At 48.0% G+C, this 1,237-nt stretch overlaps 1 protein-coding gene across 1 annotated transcript in view; it reads left to right on the top strand.

The window, feature by feature from the left end:
- Nucleotides 1-1,100: 1,100 nt before the first annotated feature.
- Nucleotides 1,101-1,237, top strand: part of NR1H3 (nuclear receptor subfamily 1 group H member 3) — a 45,159-nt gene continuing 45,022 nt past the window's right edge. The window contains exon 1 of the mRNA XM_015426405.1: nucleotides 1,101-1,170. The gene's annotated coding sequence lies outside the window, so the exon portion shown is untranslated. The remainder of the gene's footprint in view (nucleotides 1,171-1,237) is intronic.

Raw genomic sequence — 1,237 nt, forward strand, 5'->3', positions numbered from 1 at the left:
AAAGGGCCTTTACCTGTAAACAAGCATGTTTAGATAGTTTGTCGATCAGCCTGAGATAGCCAGCTCACCACTGACCCTTGCAGGCTAGGAGGGTGCCTGCTGGACGGATTGACTTTTATTAATAGAGAATGTTTAGGTTTTTTTATACATGTTTTTATACAGGTTATGGACAAGGAAAGGAAACAGAAGTCCGGGAAAATGCAGGTGCATGCAAATACATCAAATGGGGTGGAAAACTGGGTTGAGGCACACAAATGGACATTTAGGGGGTTTAGAGTCCCGAAGAGGACAGTCCATGACTCAGACAGCAGGACAAGCCACGCTCTCTTTTTGCTGGTGGTGCCTGGCCAGTCTTCATCATCCTCTGCTTGCAGCTTCCAGGCATTGGTCCTGGACTTTTCAGGTGTCTTTTCTGGGTGCAGGGAGTCCTACCTGGGTGTCGCATCAGTGCTGCTGACTTGAGGGTGGCCGCTGCAGTGATACTCAAGATCCAAAGTAACCAAAGAGTCTTGTGACACCATGACAACTAACACATTTATTAAAGATTGAGTCAAGTTGCATCTTTGAGACCAACAAAGTTTTATTCAAAGCGTAACCTTTTTGTGTGCAAGTCTGAAGAAGTGTGTTTTGCACACAAAAGCTTACACTTTGAATAAAACTTTGTTGGTCTCAAAGATGCCACTTGACTCAAACTTTGTTCTGCAGCTTCTGGCCAACACAGCTACCCACCTGAATCTACATTTATATGAAAGCATATGCTTTGAGCAGCCACAGCCCGATTAGATCCAAACCATTTCTGAACATGTTGGGCCAATCGTGCAGATAGCCTACTATAGAACTGGAAGGGGTCCCACAGCGACATTAAAGAATCATAACCATAGTCCAGTTCCATCATCATCATCAGCAGTATTATTTCAATCCACTCAGCTGTCCCCTGATCTGGTCAAGCAACGCCTTCCTCTCCCTCGTTTGGGTCGTCACGTGCGCTAGGGTGTGGAAATCGAGTTGTGTGTCTGTGTGGACGGGGGTAACACATTAGGGGGTGGAGTTGGGGAAAGTTCAGGCATGTGACTCTGAGGCTGCTGCTCGCATTACATCACTGCAACTTAAGCCAAGCGGCTCCCCCCAGGTCCAGAAGTAAACGCCGCGGGGTTGAAGCTGACAGTCCCGGTGTGTACGCCAAGTCTGTCTGTCTGTCTGTCTGTCTACCCCCCCCCCCCCCGCTGGTTCTCGTCCT

Source organism: Gekko japonicus, unplaced genomic scaffold, assembly GCF_001447785.1.
Source record: "Gekko japonicus isolate JY-2015 unplaced genomic scaffold, Gekko_japonicus_V1.1 scaffold835, whole genome shotgun sequence".
Classification (NCBI taxonomy): domain Eukaryota; kingdom Metazoa; phylum Chordata; class Lepidosauria; order Squamata; family Gekkonidae; genus Gekko; species Gekko japonicus.